This window comes from Priapulus caudatus, unplaced genomic scaffold (genome assembly GCF_000485595.1).
Source record: "Priapulus caudatus unplaced genomic scaffold, Priapulus_caudatus-5.0.1 Scaffold950, whole genome shotgun sequence".
Classification (NCBI taxonomy): Eukaryota; Metazoa; Priapulida; class Priapulimorpha; order Priapulimorphida; family Priapulidae; genus Priapulus; species Priapulus caudatus.
Window position 1 is genome coordinate 105,425 of NW_014578011.1, and position 11,499 is coordinate 116,923.

Here is an 11,499-nt window from a genome sequence, read left to right on the forward strand (position 1 = left end):
TGTGAGAGAGAGAAAGAGAAAAAGATAAAGAGAGACTGAATGCCTAGGCACGAGTGAGAAGGACTTATAACAAATGATGAAAAGAATAAGAAGGGCATCGCGGAAGAGAAAGAGAGACTGAATGCCTAGGCACGAGTGAGAAGGACTTATAACAAATGATGAAAAGAATAAGAAGGGCATCGCGGAAGAGAAAGAGAGACTGAATGCCTAGGCACGAGTGAGAAGGACTTATAACAAATGATGAAAAGAATAAGAAGGGCATCGCGGAAGAGAAAGAGAGACTGAATGCCTAGGCACGAGTGAGAAGGACTTATAACAAATGATGAAAAGAATAAGAAGGGCATCGCGGAAGAGAAAGAGAGAGGCAACGAGAACAGATAGAACGGAGAGAAAATGCGTATATATACGTGCATGCCTGTGTATACGTGTATGCCTGTGCCTAGCGAAAGCCATCGTGAGATCGCGTGCGCTTTAAAGAGAATGGGAGAGAATTATGTAGAAAGAGAGACAGATACAGGAAAAAAGGGAGAGAGCGACAGAGGGAGAGAGAGAGAGCGACAGAGGGAGAGAGAGAGAACGCGAGAGTGGGTGGGAGTGATATTGTGCTTGAATGGAGACAAAGAGTGTAAAAGCACTTTCACAGCAGACAGAGAGACATCTCTGCAGCTATTGTTTGTTTGATTCCGCCTCCTGTAAGAAGCTTATAATCTAGATATCTAGATTCACGCCTCGACAATTGTCCGTCCTCGCCCCCGTTATTACAATAAATATCATCGTTGCGTTTTTTATCCGAAATTCGTTCATCGTTTACAATGGGATAGGCGGGAGCTGGCGCTGCGGTGCAATTACTTCGTATCAGCGATAGAGGCATCTTTATTTGCTCACGCATGAAGCCAGACTGTGGAATTCCCAATTCAGCCTTTTGCCACGGCTAGGCTGCTTAGTTGCCGTGTATGATGCATGCACGCTAACACATTTCTTCATTTGTCCCCATCGTCCAAGGCCATTGTCGTCGTATTTGTCCTTGTCCTTGTCCTCGCCGTTGTCGTCGTGTTTGTCATTATCCCTGTTCTTGTTGTTGTCATCGTATTTGTCATTGTCCTTGCCGTCTTCGTTGTCGCCGTATTTGTCCTTGTCATTGTTCTTGAGCCAAGTTCTAACATTGTCAACAAGCCATGTCAGCTGAAAGCCTGAGGAAGAGATGTACGTCTCAAAAGCTCGCTGATTAAAATTTAAACACCATTTACCTATTTTTTGAATGTGTTATATATATATATATATATTCATCAGGGTTTGCTGAACACTTAATCAATTAAATATTTGTATTACATAATGGTTTCAATATTTTTATAAATTGCCATAGAGATTTTGTTTTACATTTGCTATCGATTAAGTAAAAGTTCTTTCTGAATTATGGCGACGCTATGTGCGTGTCTGGCTATCTTAACAGACATTACACTCTGAGAGCACGTATGGCGCAATTGAACACCGTTTAAAAGTTGGTTGGCCAGAAATAGTCGGTTTATTGATGGTTGATCATTTCTATTATCATTTGATATTGACTATTTTAAGAAACTGTTTATTGTACCGACAACGTATATATTGTACCGACAACGTCAAGTTGCTATTCTCTTAAAATATGATGAAATCAATGTGTATACGCTACAAAATCTAATAGTGTAAATATTATCAAATCTGGCACTGTTCGTCAAAAAGTTGTTAAGTATTCACAACTGCTTTTCAATATGACGAATATCATATAACAACATGTGACAGCATATGTCTATTTAACAACAGAATAAAGGACGGATTTTCTCACTTATGAATAATATAACGTTACCGTCTAATTCCCATTATCCTGTCAAAATTTTACATGGGTGCAACAGAGGTATCAGACTTGCTAGCTTTCACGCGTACGCCTGTCTCGTTAAGCGCGTGAAAACATAGGGAGCACAGATATTTTGCGTATATAGACAGCTAAACCCAAATTGCTGTTGGTGTCAGGTGGCAACGTGTGAACACGACTTGATAATAAGGCTTCTGTAGAAAAGCAAAAAGTCTAGATTATAAGGCAACGTGTGATGAAGTTCGTAAAACTAATATAAATGTGGCCGTATAAGGAAGTATACATTTCTAAACAATAGAAGGATATAGTTATTCTTGCTAGCGAACAGTACAGATTATAGATAGCTATATTCTACTTTTAAAGGTAAGTCTCCAAATATGGTACGTATTTTTCTTACGCCAAACAAGGTTAAATTTATATATAAATAAATAAATAAATATATTATATGAGAATTAATAAATAATTTTAATCAACTCCCGGGTAACGACAGCTTATATATATATATATATATATATAATCTTGATATATATATATATATATATATCGAGGTATAAATAGCTAAGTAAGCTATCGTTGTCACGAAAATTGATTAAAATTCTAGAAAGACCCAAAGTGGTCGGATAATCCTCGTATCAGGTGAAAATTTCTAGGGACAGCTGCGACATAGACACCATCGTTTAAATTTAACTACGCTAGCACGACTGTGGCTGGCAGACGAACATGCGCTCCTCGCGGTAACGATCTGCTTGATTGCAACCTCTCTGGACGTAAGGCGTAACACACGCATGTACAGCTACACACTACACACCAACACACAACACCCACATCCACACAACAACACACATCACACACACTACATCAATACACACCAACGCACACACACAATGGGCCACACAAAACACACACAGCCCAACCCAAAACGCATGCGCACAACGGCACGCACGCACGGAGTACCTCACACACCGCACGCATTCTCGCTAAACCTCTTGACGAACATCTCATATGTATCTTAGCAACACTCCTCCTCCATAGCATCACACGGGTCCGCACGCACACCGAAACACACAGCACACACGACGACCTGCACGCACGACACGATTCGAACACACACACTACAATGGATCACAGCACACCCAGAGCGCACGACACACTTATGGTACTCCTGATAATATAATTATATATATATCTGAATTACTATATATATAGAATATCTATTAATTCTCTACATCTATACTATAGAGTGCGCTCTGCAATCGTCTGTATGTATGGTACGTATGTATATATATGTATGTATGTATGTATGTATCTTATTAATCTCATGTTATGTCATAACTTAATGGTATGCTATTATGTGTGTGTGTGTGCGTGCCGTTGCGTGCGTGCGCTGCGTGCTGCGTGCCGCGTTGCGTGCGCGTGCGTGCGTGACGTTGCGTGCGTGCGTGCGGTGCGTGCTGTGCGCTGCGTTGCGTCGCGTGCGTGCGTGCGTGCTCGCGCTGCCGTGCAGTGCGTGCGTGTCGTTCATCCAGCATTGCATGTATTTTATGTATGTACATGCGTATGTATTAATGTATGTTCTGGTAATTGAAAGGCTCTCGTCAGTTTGCGATCCCACACTACATACGCCAAATTCACGAAGAGATCGATTGATACACCGGGACCGGTTCTAATCCTATACTGTCGGTTGAACAACCTGTAAAATAAGGCTAAGAAAGGTAAAGATTTGCCTGAAAATAGGGGGCCGCTATATTTTTGCCTTGCTAATAATTTCGCAACGTTGTGCTGCATCCACAGAGATTTGGTAAAAGCCCAATAAAATGTTAAGTAAACAGTGTTTTAATTTTTTTGTCGAAATAAAAACATGTAATATTGAAGTTAGATTTCAGTAAGCTACTGTGGCATAAGTTTTCGATTATGAAAGATGTACAAGTTCAATTGATCAAGCAGATAATCGGATCGGTGGCCGTCGTGATCCACGGTATTTTAGATTTCCGCTATTTCAAGAGCGTGTGCGGGGTGTCGTGAACAGCGAGCGACCATGTCACAACGGTCCGAATTCACAAGCACGTAATATTAACGCTTTTTCGCACAGAGTGCAAACATGCGAAGCACGTAAATAATACTGTCACGTCAGCCAAGTGGTTAACGATGGCAGCGACCGCTACCCAGCCCAATGAGATCTATCTATATTCTAAACTTTGAGTCCGTATCAATCATCCATTCATAACATACAATAAACATTTGTGTGTTGTTGTGTGTTGTGTGTGTGTTGTGTGTGTGTGTGTTGTGGTGTGGTGGTTGTGCTGTGTTTATTTACACGTGTACTTGGCCAAAACAAATTGTATTGTTACGTGTAACATGATTGTACATGTAGTCTGTAGTGACATCTCAACCATAAAAAAACAATCTGCAACAAACGTAAACTCTCCCCCTATAACACCTTACACATTAAACGCACACTCGGTAACACATCATGCCACAGTCCAACTAATCGCCCCGCGCTAGCGCCGGTTCCATGCTAGTATATATAGATTATACTTGCACAGGCTTGCCAACACACTGGTAATAGTTTTCAAGTCATATCGCACACTGCTAACACACAAAGAACCTCTCCGACTGTCTGTTCCATTGCTGTGCCGCGCGCGGATGGCGCGTCGTCGCACTTACAAGTTTTTAACGCGCTCGCCCTCCATTCTTAGTGGTATTGCATACGAATCTTAAAAGTTCAGAGAATATTTCTTGATCAGAAAGAATGCGAAAAAACGAGAGACGTCTTTACAGTTTAATTGAAGTCAAGCACTTGATCAGACATGGAATACTTTTCGAAAAGCCAGAGATGTTAACATCTTCTCTAATAGGTTCCATATCTCTCTGTTATTCTTCCCCCTCACTCTTTTTCCCTCTCCTGCCGCGCTTCAATCACTTCTCTCTCGCATCACATCACGTTTCTCTCGTCTTAGCTTCCTCTCTCTCATCTCTCTCGTCTTTCTCTCTCTCTCTCTCGGTCTCATCCTCTCTCTCTATTCTTCCTTTAGCACTCTTAAGCAAAATCCTCTCTCTCCTCTCTCTTCTTTCGACTTCTATTTCACCTCAAATTCTCTTCCTCTATTCAATATATCTCTCTGTGCGCGCTTTCCCTCCCCATCACTTTCTCTCGGGCACCCGGGTAAAACCCCACCGATCAGCTTACACGCTCTTACGAATTGATTGCTTGTCACCGCGTCGGCGTGTCTCGTTGCGTCGTCGTCCGCTGCGGCCGCCACGGCCGCCAGCCTCCCAAGCTACTTATGGCGAATCGCGTGCTTGTTTTGCTACGCATCCTGTGTGCTTCCACGTATCACGGCCTAATCCCCTCCGCAGCGCAGGTGTGGCTTAACGAGCTCAGCTTCACCGTGCAGCAGCAGCAGCAGCAGCAGCACGAGCCAGCAGCTACCTGATACCGCGGTGTCCGGCAGTGTCCGCATGACGTGAGCCGGCGTCTTCACTTACATCCATAGATAGTATCCAATATACATAGCCCTGCACACTGGATGTTGCTACCATACAATCCTGCTGGTGTGCTCTACCATACATAGCGCCGAGCTGCGCGATAGCCGGTCTAATGGCAGATAGCCTGCTGGCAAGTGTGCGTATCACCATACATAGCCTGCTGCTGAAGAGCCGATCCATAACAATAGCCTGCACAGGCGTGCGTGCGTCCATCAACATGAGCGCTGCTGGGCTGCGTGCCGTACATAACAGTAGCTGGCGGGTGCGATTCGTACCATAAATTAACGACCTGACATGGCACTTGTCAGTAGCGTCCATTACCATAGCCCTGCGCTGCTGCGCTGCGTCGCATACATAGCCTGCTGGGTGCGTGCGTCCATACATAGCCTGCTGGGTGTGTGCGTCCATACATAGCCCTGCTGGCTGCGTGCGTCCATACATAGCCTGCTGGCTGTGTGCGTCCCATACATAGCCTGCTGGCTGCGTGCGTCCATACATAGCCTGCTGGCTGTGTGCGTCCATACATTACAGCGCTGGATGGCAGTTAGCGAGTCCATACATACCTGCCTGCTGAGATGCGTCACTTACAAGCCACTGCTGCTGTGTGTGCCCATACATACTCTGACTGGCTGCGTGCGAAAGCTGAGTCACGCTCAGCGTCGGGTCCAAACCACAAGATCGTCAGAGGCACCAATACTTTACGATACGATAGTTGCTGAGAGGCTCCCCCCCCCATTGTTGTGAGCCACCCTGCTGCCTCCACAGGGGATGCTAATTTGTTATCCGATGCGTGCCCCTGCAATCACGCTAGCCGCCCAGTAATAGGCAATGTTCGCATTGTATGACAGCTTAATATAACGGTAATCCGCCCACCTGAGAGCGTGCTCCCGTGTTGGCGCCATTGTGTGTCGTCTTACTTCCTATATGTAATCCGAGATAATCACGGCATCGTCTAGCTGAGCGCGGCCTCTATGCTCGCAAGGGTAGAAATTAACTTTCGAACAAGGGAGTCCAACGGCCTCCCTGCCCTCAAAATGAGGGGAGTCCGCAGTCTGAGATTCAAAACTAAAGATATTAACAATAACGCGCGTGCTTATTTTGAAGATTCAAATTCATGCGGTTGCACGTCTGCCAAATTTTCTTTGGACATTTGCTGAAAACATACGGCAATTCGGCGAGGCCGTGCTCTGGAACGAACTAGTTAGTACAGCAAAATTTTTTAGCGAGTCACACAGACTCCTGCATATGTCAAATCAGGGAGTCCGACAGTAAATCAGGGAGTATTTGACTCCGGACTCGCGTTAATTTCGCACCCTGTGCTCTTATCATCTGTTGCCGCGGTGGATGATGAATCTTTTTTTGCACGGACTCGGGTTCTAATTCTCTACTTAGCCAGCGCTTATATCCACCGCAGCGGCTAACTTAACCCATAAAGCTTGGCTGATGTCTGGCTGTATATTGCCGCTGCGCTTTGGCTTCGTTTCACCTATGAATTCGAACGCCTAACCTTTCCTCGCTCATTAATTTCGAAGGAAAATGAGAAATTTACATCGCGCTCGGCGGCGCGAAAAGATAAAAAGCTCGCGCTAAAAAATTTCCGTTGACATGATGAATGCTGAAAAAACGATCGCACAAAAGCGGGGGAAGAATGGCGATAAAACAGAGCCAGAAGTAAACAATTCACATTGTTGCGGCTGGCGTCACGCGTCGGGCTTGGATAAACGTTCGCAGCTTTTCTAAAGGGGAGGCGAGCCATGGGTCGGTGCGTAGTTTGCACAACAATGGCCGTAGCATCGACGCATCGAGGGGCGCGTACGAGCACACGATGCGCATGTACGCTTTAATACCGAGCTAGACGAGCGCATATATACGTGCAAGCGTGAGTATATCCGTGCGTTTATCTATGCATCCGTGTGTTGTTGTGTTTCTGCGTGCGTGCGTCCGTGCATACAAGGGTACCGCTACTGCTCGTTCTTCTCTGCTAAAGCGACGATGGCACCCGTCCATCGTTTGGCTGCGTTTATTTTGCCGCCAGCGGCTGAACGTTCTGCTGCCTGCTCGTCCGGCGCAATAGCAATTTCGTGTCAGTATTTACATAGACAAGCCTATCTGCTTTCGTGGAGTGTTCGAAGTGTTTTTTGTCAATTGTATAGATTTTTTAAGAATATTCATCAGTTTCTCCGCATACATGTCTTTATATATATGTCAGGGTATATATAGAGGGTCTATATATACGGTTACCACAGCACATCTGAGCAGTTTTTAACATGATTCTAGACTGTGAATAGTTTTTTTTGCAAAATTTTTGTACTATTCGACATGACACCACCAGATGGCATGCAAATTCTCTAGTTTTTAGCTAAAATCTTTTGCATAACATACGGCTTCATCAGTTTCTCGTAGTTGTTGCGCGTGCACTCGACCAGTGTGTTGAGCCGAGAGCGAGAGAGAAAGAGAGACGAGAGAAAGATGATAACTAGCAGACGATCAGAAGCCAGAGCAAACAAATGACTGATGATTTAAATATATTAGTATTAATATAGTATAGTAGTATAAATATAAAGTATTACCATTGCGTTGTTAAAGCGCAGTCGCATCCCATACTTACTTCAGATAAATTTAGCGGAAAATGGAATGAACGGAATTACTTGATTAGGTTCTAAGCATGATATATTACATTGTACATCGAGTTAACTTCTATATTTATAGCGATCATCCCCTTAATCCTACTATCCCGACAGTACCCTATACGTAACGTGGTTACAAAGTCCGCAGGCGCTGCGATCGGTGCAAATCATTAATCGATTGGATGCTGATTGGCTGCTAGAGAGCAGGTAAATGCGTGGTGTATTGGAATACTCTAGTTAAACAAAAGTTTCTGATTTGCAGGCTGTTTCTGCTGCTATCAAGCGTACAAGAATATCGAATCTCTCTATTCATGTATAACTGCCGATAGCATATGACTACGGGAGAATAAAAGAGAACAAACTAGGTAGGTTTAAATAGATTCATTCATATAGACTATTATTAGAATTTTTTATTCCGACATGTCATACTCGTTTCTCCTATTATCATCACCTGATGGTATGCATGTACATATTTAGTTATTTATCTATATACACATATGTATGTATGTATGTATGTGTGTGTGTGTGTGCGCGCGTGCGTGCGTGCGTGCGTGCGTGTGTGTGCGTGTGTATGTATCCGCTGCCAGCACCACCTGCCGCCCGGATTCCACACTCGCTAGTTTACGAGCTGCGATGCTGCGCTCGCCGCGGCGAAAGCCACGCGTTGTTCGTTACGCGCCGGCCATAAATCTTAGCGACGCAAAGGAGCGACAGCCGCAGACGGTCAGCACACACACGCACTCACGCACACACACACACGCACGCACACACACACACACGCACGCACACACACACACACGCACGCACACACACACACGCACACACACATGCGTCGCTTACGCGCACCGCTCGGCTTTTTTTTCTCCATCGGCGTTTTTAATGAATTTATCACCCGCCGTGATTGAGTCGTCGCTTGCTCAGGAAGCGTCGGCAGTTGATCACGCCCACACCGGCGCCGTCCGCTGCATCGCTACGACCGACGGCTAGACGGGCGCGACACGTTGTGCCGACAACAACGAAGCGGGCGGGCGACGGTCGCGGAAGTCTCGGCGGCTATACGAGTGACATCGGCGAGCAGCAATTCATCATAACTGTTATTATAAATCATTCAGGTTGATGCCTGGTGAACTTGATTGATGGCCGACATTGTTTTTAGCGTGCGTAAGAGCATCGGGGTTAGGGTGCAAAGTAAATGTGCGCGTGCGTGTGTGTGTGCGTGCGTGCGTGCGTGCGTGTGTGTGCGTGCGTGTGTGTGTGCGTGCGTGCGTGCGTGCGTGCGTGTGCGTGTGCGTGTGCGTGTGGTAGAATAGGCAATATAACCGCAATAAAACATGTCTCAAACTAGCATAATGTCATATATGGTATCTATTATCTAAACATGGTAAGGAAAAAAGTAAGTAAATACGATTTAGTGAATTTTACGCAGATTTGAGGCAAAGCCCAATCAATCACCGGTAGGCGATTTTGCGCCAAACAGAAGCGACCCGAGAGCACAAGAATACCAGAAATAATACATTTAACTCGTTCAAGAACAAGTTAGACATAGGTCGGTACTACGCAAATTAGCAAGTCTTCATACTTACCAGGACTTCATCACAAGTCTTTTACGAGCTAGAGCTTCAGTCAGACGTGACAGATGGGATAATATTAAGATGCCTGATGAGGAGAACCAAAGATTCTGCATTAGAGAAACCGTCACTGTGTAACATAGTACCTTAATTACATCACCGATTACTGTGGAAAAAAAACACTATTCAATTACAGTAATATTTCACTGCGCTACATTGCTGATTATGATAGGTTTATTATGCGTTCATAAAGTTCATCATCTTTCATCCTCATCAGGTAACTCATTCCAATCAAGTACATTAACACCGTTAAGCTTAAAACTGTTTATATTTTAGTATTTTGTTTAGTAGTTGTTTTATTTAGTATTTTAGTTTTTAGTTTTTAGTATTTAGTATATAGGGTATTAGTATTTGTGTTTATTTACGGTGAAAATCCCCACTACATGTGATTGACCCCGCACACCAGTCTTTTTCTTCGTAGACCTTTCAGTCTCCTGGGAGACACGGGTCACTGGTGAACTCCCTCCATGTCGCTCGGTTGGTCGCCTTCCGCTCCATTCCCCTCCAGGTGTAGCCCTTCTTTAAGTTCAGCCGCTTAGTCTTGCCTCCAGGTTGCTTTGGGTGTTTCCACCTGACGCCTTCCTTGCGTCGACCTGCACACTACTACGCGAACGTGTTAGTAATATTTCAAGCGCGAATCTCTCTCCAAATCTGAGTCTCAGATCTATCCACGTGATATCTGAATGTCATATACGGTTATCGCAAGAGATTAGCTCTTCGCTCTGATTTTTGAACATTTCTTTACCCCGAGTTAAGCTGGGTTTACACTGTTGAGTTTTAGAAGAAAAGTTGACGAGTTGATTAATTTTCCCACTTTCTATTAATATTCTATTATACCGCGAAAATCGAACATATACAGCGCGTTTACACTATCGACCTTGTGACTCTATACGTTTTTTTTTAATTTTTTGTGAGAATAGTAGGTAAATGATATGAATTCAACCATGTACATCAGAAGTAGATAATAGGGGAGCGTCATATCAGCGTGCAGCATTGATATTTCTTTGTTGATTTTTTTTATATTTTTTGTCCAAACGTTGATCTACTCGGTGAAAAATATTTGAGAAATTATAACAAAACCTTTACGTCTCAACTATCAACTGTTGAATAGCTTACCAACTCGTCATGTTTTCACCCTAGCGTAAGAATACCACGCTACCGCGAGAATTATATAATCAGGAGTCTATCAATAGACTCCTGATATAATGCGTAGATCAACAAATATGGCGCGCAAGTCAAGAATGGGAGAAGGGGCCAGGTCATCATTTAAATTCAGGTAGTAATAGAACAATTAACACACATACACACACACACACACACACACACACACACACACACACACACACACACACACGCGCGCGCGNAACACTGACACACACACGCAAACGTACACTTACCCTGCGCCCGCCCTACACACCTCGTTTCGCTCCTCGCCCGCTGCCTAACGCATCTCGCCTGCTCGTTCAACACGCGCACATGTCATATACATGCGACACTAACACCGGACGCGTAGCGGCACACTCGTCGTTACCAGACACTACTAGAAGATAGAAGATCACATGAGCGTAATCGTGGCTTCGCGAGGCCAAGGAGGAAACCGGGCAGCCTCCTTCGACGGGGTGTACGTGCAACGCTCCGTCTAATCACGCAGACGATGATAATATTCGCACGCGTTTGATATATGTAGACATGCAGCACTGCGAACAGCGAATTAGCTTATCATAACTCACCGTAGGCCTGTCATTATAGGCAAAACGTGAACAGGATGATTTGTCATAGTTGTCGTGAGACGTGCCATTACAGATAGACGCGTAATAACAGCCTTACAACTCTATCTCTCTCTCTCTCTCTCTCTCTCTCTCTCTCTCTCTCTCTCGCTTTCTCTCCCTCTCTCTCTCTCTCTCTCTCTCTC

The 11,499-nt window shown here is 44.5% G+C and overlaps 1 long non-coding RNA gene across 1 annotated transcript in view; it reads left to right on the top strand.

Annotated features, from left to right (window-relative positions):
- LOC106814605 overlaps nt 1-11,499 on the top strand; it is a 29,287-nt gene that overhangs the window by 15,695 nt on the left and 2,093 nt on the right. Inside the window, exon 2 of the long non-coding RNA XR_001394630.1 lies at nt 8,222-8,324. This is a non-coding gene — a long non-coding RNA (uncharacterized LOC106814605). The remainder of the gene's footprint in view (nt 1-8,221; nt 8,325-11,499) is intronic.